Source organism: Lygodium microphyllum, chromosome 23, assembly GCF_053477565.2.
Source record: "Lygodium microphyllum isolate KBCC chromosome 23, Lygodium_microphyllum_v1.1.10, whole genome shotgun sequence".
In the NCBI taxonomy this organism is placed as follows: domain Eukaryota; kingdom Viridiplantae; phylum Streptophyta; class Polypodiopsida; order Schizaeales; family Lygodiaceae; genus Lygodium; species Lygodium microphyllum.
The window spans coordinates 103907820-103925742 of record NC_141157.1 but is presented as its reverse complement, the minus strand read 5'-3'; positions in this window follow the sequence as shown (position 1 = coordinate 103925742).

Below are 17923 nucleotides of genomic sequence, written 5' to 3'. Positions count from 1 at the left end.
CCCCCCCCCCCCAAATTGGTGGGAAAGGTAGTTTTTTGGTCTTTCATCCTGGTGGACTTGCACTCGATTATATCTTGCAATCCCGTCTAAGAAGCTGTAAGTTTCTTGCCTACTACTTACTTGATTATGTGGTCAATGTATGGTAGCGGATAGTGATCTCCCTTGGTTGTGGCATTTAATTTCTTGTAATTGATGCGTATGCAAATTTTCCAGTTCTTTTTGGGTATCATGATGATTGATGATACCTAGTCTATATGCTCGATTTTGTAGATGAATCTCGCTTTTAGCAACTTATTGATCTCCTCCATGACATGATGAGAATATCTATGATTCATTGGATAGGCTCACTGTTGATTAGCTTTTGGTACCATCCCTTAGAGGAATCTTGTGGGTGAGAACTTGCAAGGAAATACCCTTAAGGTTGAGGCAAAAACATCTCTGTATTCCTCCAACAAGTTAAGCAATTGTTCCTTATCCTCCATATTAAGGTCCTCAATAATGTAAATGGGCTTAAGGGATTTCCCAACATGGAGATAACCGGGGAATAATATGTGGACTAGTATGCTGAGCACAGTACTAGTGTTCATGCACCAAAGCTCATACAACTAGCGCTGTGTAGTGTTCATAACGATTCTAGCATCCATGCATAAGTATGTGTCATATATAACTTCGAAGTAGAGCTGTTTTTAATACTCTGCATATACCGTACATCGAAAAGGAAAAGGCCGTCCAAAATCCAAGGGAACGATCTTCTAATGCATTCTTCCTGAGTTAGCCTGGATCTTTGCTGAAGCTCCGGATTTCAAAGGAGGCAGGACGGCGGCTCTAGAATGTGAGAGTCTAGAGAACTCGAAAGCATCAACACATGATCGAGGTCACTGTGTGTGGAGGTGTGTCACTCTGGACTCTGGATCGGGGCGCGGGCAAGAGGGCTTTCATCTCCCACATGCGAAGCTTGGCACGACAGGTACGGTTTACATTGCGGCAGCCGGTGGCCTTCAATGCTCTCGTTCCTGGGTGTATTATGATGCCTGTAACCCGAGGAGGGGGGAATGTACGGTTGGGCGGATGTCGACGGCTGGTATGTTGTACTGGGACGCGAGGCCGTTCTTGGATGCGGCCCTTCGCAGCGGCGCCCATTTCCAAGTCTCGAGTGGACGAGATCATAGCCTAGAGTTGATCGAACTTCCGTCTCAAAGAGAAGTAGATCATGAGATTAGGGTTAGTACCTGGAGCTACGCCAATTGCCAAGAGACCTTATAGAATGTCCATACCAGAAGAAATTGAGCTAAAGGAACAACTCAAGCAACTCTTAGATCAGGGCTACATCCGGCCTAGCAATTCACCGTGGGGAGCTCCAGTACTATTCCAGAAAAAGAAAGATGGGACACTCCGACTATGTATTGATTACCGAAGGTTGAATCAATCAACAGTCAATAACAAGTATCCTATTCCTAGAATAGATGAGCTTCTTGGTCGTCTTCAGGGTGCAAAGATCTTCTCCAGGATTGATCTCAGGCCAGGTTACTATCAGATAAGGATGAAGGAAGAAGATATCCCAAAGACGGCCTTCAATACAAGATATGGTCACTTTGAGTTCCTGGTTATGTCATTCGGGCTTACGAATGCACCTGCTACCTTCAATAGATTAATGCAGGACATCTTTAGGCCATATCTTGATGATTTCGTGCTTGTCTTCTTCGATGAAACTTTAGTCTATTCTAAACAGGAAGAAGATCATGAACCTCAACTGCGGATTGTCCTTGAGAAATTGAGGTCACATAAGCTGTATGCAAAAATGAAAAAGTATGCATTCTTCAAGCGTCAGATTGAATATCTGGGATTCATAGTATCATCAGAAGGAATATCAGTAGACCCAGCCAAGGTCAGAGATGTGCTTGAATGGCCAATACTAGTATCCATCAAAGAGATACGTAGCTTTCTTGGATTGACAGGATGGTATAGGGTCTTCATAAAAAACTATGCTTTGATTGCAGCACCTCTGACGGATTTACTGAAGAAGCAGACTTCTATTGCATGGTCAACTCCCGAACAAAATAGCTTCGACAGATTGAAGCAAAGTTTGATATCAGCACCTATTTTAAAACTTCCAGACTCAATTAGGAGTTCGACGTAGTAACTGATGCTAGCATTCTTGCCTTGGGGTGTGTACTTATGCAGGAAGGTCATCCAATAGCATACTCTTCAAGGAAACTGAAGAACCATGAAAAGAATTACGCTACGCATGATGTGGAATTGCTAGCTGTCATCCATGCTCTAAAGTTTTGGAGACACTACCTGTTGGGTAACAAGTTTACTTTAGTAACCGATCATAAGAGTCTCAAATGGATCTTTACCCAGAACGAGCTCAACATGAGGCAACGTCGGTGGATTGAAGTGTTGGAGGAATATGACTTTGAAATCAAGTACCGACCAGAGAAAGAGAATGTAGTTGCCGATGCACTTAGTCGCAAGGCATTCCTAAATTTCCTGATCTTACAGAATCCATCAACGACCAGATCTCTAGCTACAAAAGTATGCCATGGTTTCTAGATACTTGAGTTAGCTAGAGAGGAAGCATGCCATGATTTGGCCTACCAAACTATGCTAAAGGAGATCTCTATCAAGGATCAGAATCAAAAGTTGCAAGCTAAATATCAGGAATTTTCCATTGATAATGGACTTGTCTACTACAGAACAAGGCTGTGTATACTAGCAAGCCAGTCACTTAAGCAGAAGATAATGTGGGAAGCTCATGATTCCCCTTTCGCAGGACATCCTGGCTATGCTAAGACTCTTAATGCAGTTAGGAAGAGCTACCATTGGGAGAGGCTCAAAGGTGACGTTCTCAAATATGTCACTGAGTGTTTGTCTTGCCAACGTATCAAAGCCGAACATGTCATGATGCCAGGGAAACTGCAACCGCTTGACATCCCCCAAATTAAATGGGAATTCATCAGTATGGATTTTGTTGTAGGCCTATCCCAAATCCAGGGAGGATACAACTCCATCATGGTTGTGGTTGACATGCTTACCAAGGTTGCACACCTTATTCTAGTAAAGACAAACTATAAAGCCTCCGACATTGCAAGGTTGTTTATCAAGGAGATATTCAAGCTACATGGTTTACCCAGAAGAATCATTAGTGATCGAGATTCTCTCTTCACATCACACTTCTGGAGAGCTATCTTTGAAGCTATTGGGACTCAACTCTGTTTTAGCACTGCCTACCATTCCCAAACGGATGGCCAAATAGAGCAAGTAAATCAAGTCATCGAGGATATGCTTAGGGCATACTGCTCTCGAGAAACCAAGAAGTGGATTCAATACTTGCCTTTGGTAGAATTTGCCTACAATGCTTCTTACCAGCAAAGCATTCAGATGACCCCTTTCCAAGCATTGTATGGTCATGATTGTCGAAGTCCCCTAAACTTTTCTGATCCAACCCTAAGGGTTGAAGTGTCAAGGCGGATGTTGGAAGAGATGGATGATCAAATAAAGTCAATAAGACAAGAGATACAAGCGACCAAGGATAGACAAAAGGCATATGCGGATTTGAAGTGTCAAGATAGAGTCTTCGAAGAAGGAGACATGGTCTTCATTTGCGTACGCCCTAAAAAGAGTTATCTATCCCTAGGAGATTGCAAGAAGCTAAGTCCAAGGTATTGCAGGCCGTACAAAATCCTCAAATGCCTAGGACCCAATGAAACGTCAGCTTAAAGAAACTAAAACAGGATGTTTCATCGTATATTACGATGCAAGACTTGCACAGCAAGTATGAAGTCATATAGTGTTGTGATTGATTCACAAGAAGAAAGGTTAAATACCCTCAACAAGGATGGCGGATCCTTACGCAAGTTATCTTGAAAAAGGATGTATTCTTTGATATCCTTCTAAATAAGGAAAATTAAAAAATCGGAAACTAAAGTATCCAATGAACTTTAGGGTTGACCAAGTTGGGTTAATAGGGTACGCCCTAACCCATAATATAAGGGATCTTGCCAAGTTGCAAGACACCCTGGAATGAGTGCAGATGCATTCGAAAGGAAAGAATCATTCCTTAGCATTTGCCAACAACAAGATCTGTTAATGAAAGTGTTTGTGCTTGCTAGAGAATTTAGAGCACTGTTTGATTTATGAATTACAAATTAAATGAATATCTATACTTCAGGTTGAAGGCCTGAAGGGAGAGGTAGCTTCAGTTACCCCCGACTGCCTGCCTGACCCTAACCAAGAGGGTTGTTGACCGTGCCGGGAACGTGGACCAAACCCATCGCGAGAGGTCTCTTTGTTGAGCTCTACTTGGAACAGGAGGATGCTTGGGTGCCAAGGGGGGCTCTGGCCGTAAATCCCTCGCCTTCCGGGTCCTGCACAAGAGGCTAATGTGACTCGGGATTGGATCTCCAGGCCCGCATAGTAGTTTACGGGCGGAAACTTGGAATAGTGATCCCTGTGGATTACTGGTTAGCCTTCGAGCGGATTATGGACAAGCCTACGGGCGGAACTCCTTGTATTTCAAAGATAAATTTGATAATATGTTAATAAAGAATTTGTTTGATATTGTTTTTCTATGTCACGTGATAAGATTACATGAACGAACCAGTGCTTAACGGATTAATTAAAGAAGTTGATTGTTACATGTCCAAATTAATGTGTTAGATAATTACATAACTAAAACAAACCGAGGAAAGTGTGGAGGATGGGCCATGGGTCTGTCCTACGGTTGAGTGGTCCCGGTTAGCCGGGAACTTTTCTCAAAATCTCGAAGAACAGCGGGATGATCGTCAAAGGAAATGAATAATGAAAGCGATGACCTAAAGTTATGTCTTAACCTATTTATGCTGTTTTAGGGGAACGGAATGGGACTATGCCTTATGGCAGAGAGGTTGAGCTTTGCATCCCTCTCGTTTCCCATTCTCCTTGAACCAAGTGCAGCGTGAATCTGCTTCGGACCCGGCGCTTCTGCGTAAAGTAGTTCGCCTGGGTCCGACGCTAGTTACTGTTAAGTAATGACCAATTGGGAAAACCCTAATTCCGGTTGATCCTAAGTGGGAACGGCCAGGATACTTCCGCTATGTGGCAGACGCGGGAAGACCTAGATCACAAATCCTGTAACATTCCATGGGAGTGTCGGGCAGAGAATTCTAGACATCCTTTCCGATGGACTGCTAAGACGTGTCTTGGATGATACTAGTGGACACGTTACAGTTTTGGACTTCCTACTTTACGCAAAGCTACCCAATCTGAAGCAGATCCATACCGCACTTGGTTTAAAGAGAATGGGAAACAAGAGGGATGTGCCACTCAACCTCTCTGCTCGTATGGCATAGTCCCATCCTAGTCCCCTAAATTGGTAATAGCTTTAGTTTTCTAATTAGGTTCTATCACATCTCTGTGTGACATTCAAAATCAGCTTCATTAATTAAGACTTTTAGGGAACTTGGTTCGTTCGCATAACTTATAGCACAAACACAAAAACAGTGCAAGCAGTCCTTTTGACAAACACGTTCGTTAACTTATTTTCTTGTTAATCTTTATCTCCTGCCCATACAGGAGAATTATGTATCCCTTTTGTCCAATAGAAGTACTTGGTCCCAATCACATGGCACCATAATTTCTATCATTTATTTAGAATAGGATCTTCCAATGCCCCAAACATTGGGATCATGGCCATCTACAACTCCGTTCCAGGCTAGGCAAGGGGTGTCCAGAGCTCCACTCACCCCAAGCGACCGCGATAATCTTTCCATCGCACATTTTCCCTCCCCCTTAGGATCAAGAGCGGTTTCATGTAAAATTTACATAACACACCCTTCTTTTGACTAAGGCATATGTTGAGGTTTCAAACATTGTACAAGACATAAGTTCTATTAATCATTTATATTGATCAATAACCCAGCCCTAGTACATGAGCATCAATCTTCCCTTTGCCTTGGGTTTTCCTAGCACCTTGAGCTCTCTACTTGCATTTGAGGCCCAGAGTTGTTTGTATCTATTCCAATCCCCCAATAGGATCGGTAAACATAGTCGCTATCAGACGGATCTCAAGGCATCATAGTTATAATCCTAATGATTGTTGTTTGCACTAGCTACGCATAACTTCAAGATCCCAATGAACTAATAGCTCGTGATATTAGCAAGATTTTAACGCAAGATCAATTTGTGTACCCTCGATGTATGTTTCACACATGCACTTCGCAAACTCCATCTTTCAAAAACTTGAGATGAAATTTATCCCTTTTAGCGTTTCTTTCTCATGTGACATAATGTGGATCTAATGCATCTCATGCGGGAATTCAAGCAAACATTAGTCAAATTGGAAGTACGTTACTTATGACCGGTATCGTAGTTGGATAGGATGTGATGCCCTTGGCTGAGGCTTGTTGCCCATTGAGGGATTGCCACCCGCACGCGACATTCTTTTCTTGGGGGCCATTCCTGATCTTCCTTGCTTTAAGTGTAATTTCATAGGAATTTCATTAGCCTCTTGAACAAGGGGGGGGAGGGGGGGGGGGAGCTTACAGGATAGGGATTAAGTTTGTGTGAAAGGGAATAAAATCGGGAAGAAGGAAGAGGAAACGTGTGTGGCCACCCTCCTCTAAGGGGGAATCAAATCTATGTGTAGAAAGAAATTTTGATACAAATGGAACCATAGATGGTTGCATGCCTCATTAAGATGGGTCCCCAAGACTGTACTCATGGCACAAGGATACTATCAAGGAAATTTTTGACTCTTGGCTCCTAAACATACCGTTTTCACATACATACCTTAAAGAAAAACATATGAGTTTATGTGTTAGAACAAAAAAATGGGCTAATAGTCAAGATTATATTTTTAAATCCATAATTGAATTTTGAAACATCTCAACCCTAAATCCTATTATGGTACAATTGACCACGAGAAGGAATAATAAGACCTTTAGGTTCTTAGCTTCTTTGGAGAGAGAAAGGTTTATAAAGCCTAAGAAGGCCCTATAGGGTATATACACGGCAAAAAAGGTTATGGGTGAGTGTGGCTTCGCAACCACATGAACCTTTGGAGAACTTTGGGCTTGGGGTAAAAGGTATAGAAAGGGAATTTTTAGAGTAGTAAAGGTTTTTGGGATTTTAACCCGGAGTGAGAGGGAAAGGTGAAGGGTGAAAGCTTATAGTAGGGGGAGAGAGAAAAGGGTGTGTAAGGAAAAGGGAACACGGGGTTAGAAAGGGCTTAGGGGGGGTGTGTTAAAAGGAATATGAGGGGGGTGCAACACGGTTTCAAGGAAACACAAGAAGGGACTTTACAGATTTAGGCACGGGAAAGGGATTTGTGGGTTATGAGGCCAAGGGGTGTGGGTTTTAATGGCCCCACGAAAAAGGGTTAAGGCCTTAAGATCGGGGTGGGATGAAAGGATTCCAAATGGGGTAAAACCGGGAAGGGGTGAAAGGGTTTTAAGAAAAACGGGGAGGGGGTGAAAGGGTAATGTATAGGAAGGGGCTTGAGGGTTTTAAAAACCCGGGGGCGGGGGGGGGGGGAGAAAATGAAAGGGATATGAGGGGGTGAAAGGGGGCTTAATTAGCCCCCCCTTAGGAAGCTTCCCTATCCTACGTGGCAGGAGGGGGAAAATCTGGCGGCGATGGCAGTGAAAAGTCCCTAGGTGGCAGATGATGGTGCCGTGGGGAGAGAGAATGGAGGTGACAGGCGGCAGCGGTCCCTCGGCAGCACCAGGCAGCGTTCTCCTCCTCTTCCACCTCCGTTGATAGCAGTACCAGCAATGCCAAGATTCCGTTCTAATCTCTCCCAGCCTCTCTGTCTCTGCCGCCCACCCCTGATTTTATAGGGGAGGGGAGGGAATCCTCCCCCCCTTGACCTGTCCACTTGCATGGCAATGGAGCTGAGAAAGCTCTAGCGAGGAGCTTGATGTCTCCCTACCCCCATCCCCCATCCAGCACGATGCGCCGTGGATGGGAGGATAGGGGAAAAAAAAAATTCCCCTTATGTTAATCAATTTGATATATTAGATTCTCTTCCCCTTAGAGGAATCGAGATGTCCTCATCTCGAGATAAACTGGGGATATTGATGGTTGAGAGTGCCTTCATCTACCCAAGTGGCATCCTCTTCGGGATAATCTTTCCACTGGACGAGGCATTCTCTCAAGGTTTTGGATCTTAACTGTCTCTCCCTAACATCTAAGATCCTATCCGGCCTTAGTTCAAGGACTCCTTGACTAGGAATTACAATTTGTTGGTCATCAAGTACATGGTTAGGGTTGGGTACATATTTTTTCAATAGGTTGATATGGAATACATTGTGAACCTTTAGGTTCTCAGGGAGTTGCAATCTATAAGCATTGGGTCCTAGGCATTTGAGGATTTTGTACGGCCCACAATACCTTGGACTTAGTTTCTTGCAATCTCCTAGGGATAGAGAACACTTTTTAGGGCGTATGCGAATGAAGACCATGTCTCCTTCTTCGAAGACTCTTTCTTGACACTTCAAACCTGCGTATGCCTTCTGTCTATCCTTGGCCACTTGTATGTCTTGTCTTATTGACTTTATTTGATCATCCATGTCTTTCAACATCTGTCTTGACGCTTCAACCCTTAGGGTTGGATCAGAAAAGTTTAGGGGACTTCGACAATCATGACTATACAATGCTTGAAAAGAAGTCATCTGAATGCTTTGCTGGTAAGAAGCATTGTAGGCAAATTTGACCAATGGCAAGTATTGAATCCACCTTTTCGGCTCTCGACAATAGTATGCCCTAAGCATATCCTCGATGACTTGATTTACTTGCTCTGTTTGGCCATCTATTTGGGGATGGTAGGCAGTACTAAAACAGAGTTGAGTCCCAATAGCTTCAAAGATAGCTCTCCATAAGTGTGATGTGAAGAGAGAATCTCGATCACTAATGATTCTTCTGGGTAAACCATGTAGCTTGAATATCTCCTTGATAAACAATCTTGCAATGTCGGAGGCTTTATAGTTTGTCTTTACTGGAATCAGGTGTGCAACCTTGGTAAGCATGTCAACCACAACCATGATGGAGTTGTATCCTCCCTGGATTTGGGGTAGGCCTACAACAAAATCCATACTGATGAATTCCCATTTCATTTGGGGGATGTCAAGCGGTTGCAGTTTCCCTAGCATCATGACATGTTCGGCTTTGATACGTTGGCAAGACAAACACTCAATGACATATTTGAGAACGTCACCTTTGAGCCTCTCCCAATGGTAGCTCTTCCTAACTGCATTAAGAGTCTTAGCATAGCCAGGATGTCCTACGAAAGGGGAATCATGAGCTTTCCACATTATCTTCTGCTTAAGTGACTGGCTTGATGGTATACACATCCTTGTTCTGTAGTAGGCAAGTCCATTATCAATGGAAAATTCCTAATACTTAGCTTGCAACTTTTGATTCTGATCCTTGATAGAGATCTCCTTTAGCATTGTTTGGTAGGCCAAATCATGGCATGCTTCCTCTCTAGCTAACTCAAGTATAGGGTTGTTTGGCATAGATACTTTTGTAGCTAGAGATCTGGCCGTTGATGGATTCTGCAAGATCAGGGAATTTAGGAATGCCTTGCGACTAAGTGCATCGGCAACTACATTCTCTTTCCCTGGTCGGTACTTGATTTCAAAATCATATTCCTCCAACACTTCAATCCACCGACGTTGCCTCATGTTGAGCTCGTTCTGGGTAAAGATCCATTTGAGGCTCTTATGGTCGGTTACTAGAGTAAACTTGTTACCCAACAGGTAGTGTCTCCAAAGTTTTAGAGCATGGATGACAGCTAGTAATTCTAGATCATGCGTGGCATAATGCTTTTCATGACTCTTCAATTTCCTTGAAGAGTATGCTACTGGATGACCTTCCTGCATAAGTACACACCCCAAGGCAAGAATGCTAGCATCAGTTACTACCTCAAACTCCTTATTGAGGTCTGGAAGTTTTAAAATAGCTACTGATACCAAACTTTGCTTCAATCTGTCGAAGCTATTTTGTTCGGGAGTTGACCATGCAATAGAAGTCTGCTTCTTCAGTAAATCCGTCAGAGGTGCTTTATGAAGACCCTATACCATCCTGTCAATGCAAGAAAGCTACATATCTCTTTGACGGATACTGGTATTGGCCATTCAAGCACATCTCTGACCTTGGCTGGGTCTATTGATATTCCTTCTGATGATACTATGAATCCCAGATATTCAATCTGACGCTTGAAGAATGCGCACTTTTTCATTTTTGCATACAGCTTATATGACCTCATTGTCTCAAGGACAAATCCGCAATTGAGGTTCATGATCTTCTTCCTGTTTAGAATAGACTAAAGTGTCATCGAAGAAGACAAGCATGAAATCATCAAGATATGGCCTAAAAATATCTTGCATTAATCTATTGAAGGTAGCAGGTGCATTTGTAAGCCCGAATGACATAACCAGGAACTCAAAGTGCCCATATCTTGTATTGAAGGCCGTCTTTGGGATATCTTCTTCCTTGATCCTTATCTGATAGTAACGTGACCTGAGATCAATCTTGGAGAAGATCTTTGCACCCTGAAGACGATCAAGAAGCTCATCTATTCTAGGAATAGGATACTTGTTCTTGACTGTTGATTGATTCAACCCTCGGTAATCAATACATAGTCGAAGTGTCCCATCTTTCATTTTCTAGAATAGTACTGGAGCTCCCCACGGTGAATTGCTAGGCCGGATATAGCCCTGATCTAACAGTTGCTTGAGTTGTTCCTTCAACTCAATTGCTTCTGGTATGGACATTCTATAAGGTCTCTTTGGAATTGGTGCAGCTCCAGGTACTAACCTAATCTCATGATACACTTCTCTTTGAGACGGAAGTTCGGTCAACTCTTCAGGGAATACGTCCGCGTATTCCTTTAGCCAAGAAGGTCCTTCATGAGACTCTTGCTTTTGATCTAACTTGTTGAGTTTGATCAAGTAAACGAGTAATCATTTTTTGACTCCTTTTATGATCCGAGATACTTTGGCCAATTGGATTCTTGGAACTCCTGCCTCACCTTGAGTTGTGACAAATTCCCTTTTAGAGTTTCGAAAGGAAACTTGACCCTTTCCACAGTGAATGTGGGCATCGTTGGGCTTAAGCCAACAATCCATTCCGAGTAGACACTCATGGATATCTAAATTCATGACTCTGAATTTAACTGAAGTCTTCTTTCCTCCCAGAAAGAATTCCACCTTAGCAATTTGCCTGGTGCAAGTTACTTCACGACCATTTCCCAATTCCACAAGCAGGGTAGGTGCTTCTACTATGGCTATTCCTAATCTTTTTGCACATGCTGGTGAGATAAAGGAATGTGTACTGCCATAATCAATCAAGGTTTTGAAACCTTTACCTTGATAGTCTGACGGTGTCTGAATCACCAAGAACTGGCGATTCGGCCCTTTCTTGTGTAAAGCGGCATGGACTCTTTCGAATTCTGCTTCCATGGTTGGATCTTCCTCTTCTTCTTCTTCGCATCTTTGCCTATTGGCAGTGCAGGCGGTTCTTTCTCTTCCTCGAGTAGCGACTCCTTGACCACGGCCTGTTCCTTGGAAAGGCGCTTGGCGATGTCCTCCGCCGAGCTTGGGACATTGCCTCTTGAAGTGACTGGGTTTGTTGCAGTGGAAACAACGGATGTTTCGACCATTAGTTTGAGTAGGAACAAAGTTATTGACGTTATTCGTCCTTGCTTTCTTTCTTTGTCCTTGATTATGACCTTGAACACTCTTCATTTGAGGTCTGAATGTTCCTCTGTTCGGGTCATTATAAGACCAAGTTTTGTTACCCCTTGGTCTAGCTTGCACCTCCTGAATTATAGGTGCCGCTCGAATGAGTGCATCCTGAAAATCTGATGGACGCATAGATTCGAGACGGGTATTTACTGGTGGATTTAAACCCGCACAAAATTTGGACACCTGCTGTGTTATGTCCATCTGTGACGCATACTTTAAAAGTGAAACGAATTTGGAGTAGTATGCGTCAAGAGTGAGTCCTAGCTGTTTTAGCTCCTAGAACTCGTTCATTTTCTGCGTGCGATATGCAGGTGGTAAGTATCTTCCCTGCACGGCTTTCTTCAGCTTCTCCCAGGTAATGGATTCCTCTGCGATCCCTTGATCCCTACACCATTGCTTCCACCAAAGTCTAGCTTCGATAGTGAGTTTTAACTTGGCGAGCATTGCTTGATTGGTGGGTGAAGTACCGGCTGCTTCGAAGTAATCCTCCATGGATTCAATCCAAATTTCAACATCAGTCTGGACGAATCTACCTCTCCCATCAAACTCGGGTGGCTTAATTTGCTTGAGGAGGAACTTCTTCTCTTGGATCACAACAGTACTTGATGTAGGAGGCGAATTAGGAACCTGTACCTGGGGTTGCGCCTGAATAAAGATTTTCTTAATGTTATTATACAATAATTGATGTTAGCTTATATGACATCTTTAATTTGGCTATCTCGTAAACAATGTAGCTACTTAACTTTTTATCAACTCTTATACACAGCCAGACATTTGATAAAAAGAATTTTTTATTTGTATTTACATGGGCATAGCCCTTTCGAATACAATGTTCCTTGTGATGATAAATCAATTTTTACATTTAGTTTGGGGAGAATAACGTTGTATTGCATTTATCTACAAGAACTGTGTAATAGTAGGGTTTTGGGTCATGGATCTTCAGGAATCGATAAGTCATTGGAAGTTCAGGATATCCTTTCCGTTGGAATCCATACTTCTCATGGCGGCCCAACACTTTAATCTTGTTGGCGGGGATTACATGAGTTACTTCCTCATATACATATGAGTTCATTTCAACCCTCCGACCTCGAATATGTAAAGTCGAATTTACGTGAGCTTCCACAAAAACGAATAGCTTCATGACTTTCAGGTCTTCCAACCACTTGATCCTCTTTAGGTTGGTCTATAGATAAGCAAACCGGTGGGCGGCTATATAGTAGATTCCTGAAGCACCCGTCCATCTTCGTTCCATGTACAAAGGTGATGGATTATAAATCTGCTCCAGGATGTTGACTATGCCTTATGGCAAAGAGGTTGAGCTTTGCATCCCTCTCGTTTCCCATTCTCCTTGAACCAAGTGCAGTGTGAATCTGCTTCGGACCTGGCGTTTTTGCGTAAAGTAGTTCACTTGGGCCCGACGCTAGTTGGTGTTATGTAATGACCAATCGGGAAAACCCTAATTCCGGTCGATCCTAAGTGGGAACGGCCAGGATACTTCCGCTATGTGGCAGACGCGGGAAGACCTAGATCGCAAATCCCGTAACATTCCATGGGAGTGCCGGGCGGAGCTTTCTAGACATCCTTTCCGATGGACTGCTAAGACGTGTCCTGGATGATACTAGTGGACACATTACATTTTTAGTGACAAATGTAAGGAAATAGGATAGAACTCACATATGTAAGAGAAGTATAAGCAATGTACATGATGAGGGAGTGACCTTGAAGGTTGGTAGAAATATCCAATAAGAATTTATGAGGAAAAATAGAGGAGTATCCATGTTGCCAAAAAAACTGAGAGAGTGATGATATTTTTCCATCTTTTTGTCACTAAAGTACCATAAAAATTTCTTGAACAACACAATTTGATAGAGAGGCCATGGAAAATGCCTTCTTGGGCCTCAAGATGTAGGGTACAAAGGGCATCTCCTTCTTCAACTATTTCTCCAATTGAGATAGAGTTCCCTATTTTAGGATACAAGAGAAGAGACTGTTAGAGGTGATAAACATTGTAGTTTTGAGAGTGATTGGAAGACCTAGAATATACTTGGATGGATGAGTTGAGAGTAGGAGAGCACAAAATGGAAGAGTCATGACAAAGAGATGGATGTGAGAGGCCTTCATTTGGTAGAGAATTGGGGTTGTCCATCAAAGAATTTTCTATGTATTCCAATAGTTGAAAAGAGAGAGTGAACAATGGACTTAATGAGGATACAATAATGGAACATATGGGTTGCATGATGTGATAGAAATATATTGTGACAAAGACTTTAGATAAGGGAAAACATTCAAAGTTTAACAAAAAAAGTTATAGTAAACATGTGGCAAGGGAAAGGAGCTAGGAAACTATGTGAAATATATGTGTGTTGGCACAAAGTAACAAGGTAGTCTATGTAAGTGAGGATAAGATTAAAGATAATGTTTGTGGATAAGGATCAATAAAGTGGAGGAAAATTGGAGGTAATGTAAAGGCTTGAGCTAGATTAGAAATGAGTGAAGTATATGTGGCATGGATAGCTCAATGTCTAAAGGTGAAGATAGTGAGGTTGGTTTGAGAAAGGATAGAAAATATGTGTGGCTAGGAAAATGATTATTTGAGGATAAGGTTGGGTGAGATTTAAATATATTGTGTATGGAAGATCACTTTAATGGATAATGGATGGATGGGACACAAATGAGGGTGAAAGAGAAGGGGTTTAAACCTTAATATGGCAAAGGACCAAAGGGGTAGGTAGGTGGATAGAGGAGATAATGTGTGATAAGGATGAAAATAATGATAAAGAGGACAAATATATATGTATATATATATATATATATATCTTAAGGAGAGGTAATACTAAAGAAGATAAGAGTAGGTGAAGATGATAAGGATAGATAAAAAGTAGGTGAACAAGATAAAATGAGTTCGAGATAATGAGGATAAGGTGCATGTGGACAAGGTTAGTTTACCTTGATGTGGATTCAAGTCCTATCGATCTACATACAAAGCAATTGATTTTGATTGCATGTAAGAAATTAATCTAAGGATTAATTGAGTAGACAAAAGTTAGAAGCTAATAATCTAGGCCCTCAAGAGCTTGGTGTGCTCTAAGACCATGTAGTGGAACTGATGATGAGAGAAAGAGAGAGAGATAATGAGATAATGGGATAGAGAATGAACCACACACTTGTAATGCACACTTGCTTATACTCTTACATTGCAATAGCTAAGAGTACACACATATATACAATAAAGGTGTGGATATAGTAGGTTCTGTTGGTGAAGTATCCTCCACATGTTTTAGATTCATCTTATCTAGTTCACCTAAATTTCTAGATATTGTATTCCGAGATATTCTCTAAGTAAATGTTCATATGAAAACATTCTAATATTCTAACAAATTGTTACTAAAACAAAAATAGGCTTGAAAGTTAAATGCTTAAGGTCAGATGGAGGGGGAGAATATCTCTCTAATGAGTTAAGTGATTTTTTGAGGTCTCACAAGATAAAGTGATAGTTCACTTGTAGATATAACCCATAATAAAATGGAGTTGTAGCAATTAAAAACACAAAGACATATTGCAAAGGTCACACTAGCATTGATAGAGATGAAATAATATGCCCAAGTGTTTTTGGTCTTAGATGGTTCATATTGCTCTTTGCATTATGAACGTCTCTCATAGCTACAATGTCAAGGAGAGGACTGAGAGTTGAGATAAAGAAGAGTGGAAGAGAGAAAAGAGGAGAGAGAATGAGTGATAAGGAGAGAGAAATACTAGTTTTTGACACGGTATTAGAGCAGCACCACTAAGAGAGGCTAGTTTTGAAGGCTGAAGTGAAGGTGAAGAAACAAGGTTCAAGCAAGCAAGCAACGAGTAAGAAGCTCTCCCATTCTTCCACTCTTTCTCTTGGATAGTGCTTATGGAGGCACCGAAATCAAGGTAGAGTAAAAATTTCAGATTGCTGTGAGATTTGGTGTGCAAAAAGAGCACTGTATATTCGGCCTTGTTTTAGAGCCGCAAGGTTGTGGACACAAGTTTTAGGGTATACTGCAATTTTGACTGTGCCAATTGAAAGTGGGTGCACATATTACATATTTCAAATTTACAATTTTGGAGGTTTTTGTCGAGGAGAAAATATAAGATTTATCTACAAACATGTTGCACATTATATGTATTGTTGAGCAATTAGTGAAAAAGGTTGCTTGGTGCATTGTTGTGCACTTGTTGAAAGGTTACAGAAGACTTGCTTGTTGTTTTATATCATTTTTGTGATAATGGTAGAGAATAGTGGAAATCCCATCATTGAGAAGCTTTACAAGAACAACTACTCTTCATGGAAGTTCCGTGTGACAAAAACTTCACATACAAATAATAGAATGCGAAAGACAAAAAGGTGATGTATTGGCTATTTTTAATCATTGATAATACTATGCTAGGACATATCAGGAATGCAAAAAACTTGGACAATTTTTGAGAACATGGTTTTAGTAAATACAAAAGCGCGAAAGATTCAACTCAAGCAAGAGTTGAATACCTTGAAGAAAGGGAATATGTCTGTCAATGAGTATGTTTTAAGTGAGGAGTATTGATGCTTTAACATTGGTTGATGCAATGCCTAATGACGATGACTTAGTTTCATTTACTTTGAGTGGTTTTAATAATAAGAAGGCTTAAAAATCATTAATCACTTCTGTTTATGTACAAAATGCATTTCCAGATTTTGATGAGCTAGTCTCTCTCATGATTACTGAAGAGATTAATATGCAAGGTGACTCATCTGAAAGAAATGGTGAACAGGTCCAAGCATTTTACTCAAGTTTGAGAAGGGGACATGGTAGATCCTCTTCAAGAGGCTGTGGTATGGGATTTACTAGTGATAACCAAAAAAATAAAAAATTTGGTGAAATGCAGGTTTTAGGAGGCCAAGGAAACTTTAGAGACAAGGGCAGCTCTAGAGGAAGAGGTGGATGGAAGAATAGAGGTTCTCAAAATTCTACTATTTTTTGCAATTATTGAGGAAAAATAAGTCATATTGCAACCCATTGTTATACCAATAAGAATGATATTTGCAGTGGTAAATTGTAGCAAGGAAACTATGCATCGTCTTCATGACATAATGAAGAAAAAAATGAGCATCTGTTTGTTATGAACATATAATGAATGTAGTTATAGGAAAGGGAACACATGATGATGTATGGTATGTTGATTCAGGTACATCTGAACATATGACCAGCCATGCTAAATGGTTTGGAGAGATGTAGAACTTACAAAATCTAGGTTATGTGCAAATGGATGATGATTCATGCCACCCAATTTCACACATTGGAAAGGTTCCTTTATCCTTTCATGATGGCCAAGACAAAGAGTTTGACAGATGAATTACATGTACCATCAATCACAAAGAATTTAGTGTCTATTGCCCAAATGGTAGAGCAAGGATTTCAAGTTCAATTCAATACAAGAGGATGTTTTGTGGAAGACTTTAATTATAAGTCGACGTTGGTCGCAAAAGGAAGTAGAGTTGGCTGCATGTTCACTTTAGATATTGGAATTACTACAATGAATGCTACTGTGTATGCTAAAGGAAAAGGATTTGTTGCAAACATTGAAATATGGCATAAATGTATCAGACATGCAAATGTGCAGAGGCTGAAATTAATGGAGTCTAAAGGATTGGTTACATGGTTGCCTTCTTTTAGAGTTGTAGAATTTCATAAAATGTGTTAAGTATGTCAGTTTGGTAAGAAAGCAAGACAACCCTTTTCTCATGACAGAGAAGTGAGCAAATATATACTTGATATTGTGCATAATACAAATGTTTGGGGCCTACACAAAATGTATCTCTTGATGGCAGCAAATACTTTGTCATATTTATTGATGACTATTCAAGGAAGATATCAGTATATTTCATGAAGAAAAAGAGTGATGTATTTGTGCACTTCAAATCTTTCAAGCTAGCTATTGAAACCGAAACATGCTTGAAAGTTAAGTGCTTCAGATTAGATGGAGGGGGAGAGTACCTCTCTAATGAGTTTAGTGGCCTCTTGAGGTCTCATGGGATAAAGAGGCAATTTACTTGCAAGTATATCCCATAGCAAAATGGAGTTGTAGAAAGAAAAAGCAGACATATTACAGAAGTTGCATGGGCATTGATGGCTGGAAAGAATATGTCAATTTTTTAATGGTCCAAAGCTGTTCATACAACTGTCTGCATTATA